The sequence below is a fragment of the Corylus avellana genome, chromosome ca8 (genome assembly GCF_901000735.1).
Source record: "Corylus avellana chromosome ca8, CavTom2PMs-1.0".
Classification (NCBI taxonomy): Eukaryota; Viridiplantae; Streptophyta; class Magnoliopsida; order Fagales; family Betulaceae; genus Corylus; species Corylus avellana.
Genome location: NC_081548.1, coordinates 16,386,963 through 16,387,172, shown reverse-complemented (window position 1 = coordinate 16,387,172; position 210 = coordinate 16,386,963).

The window sequence follows — 210 nt, the reverse complement described above, 5'->3', positions numbered from 1 at the left end:
ATATGTGCCACATGTCAACATCTGATTGGTCCACATGTTAGTTCTAACGGTCAACTAACGGATGGACTAACTTGATTCTTTATCAAAACCCCAGGAGGGTCCTGTGATAAAAATAAAATCTCAGGGGGGTAAAAATAAAGTTACCAAACCCCAAAGGGGTATTTGGTATTTAACCCTTATTTTTTTTTAGTTTTTGAAATGGTAATGTGT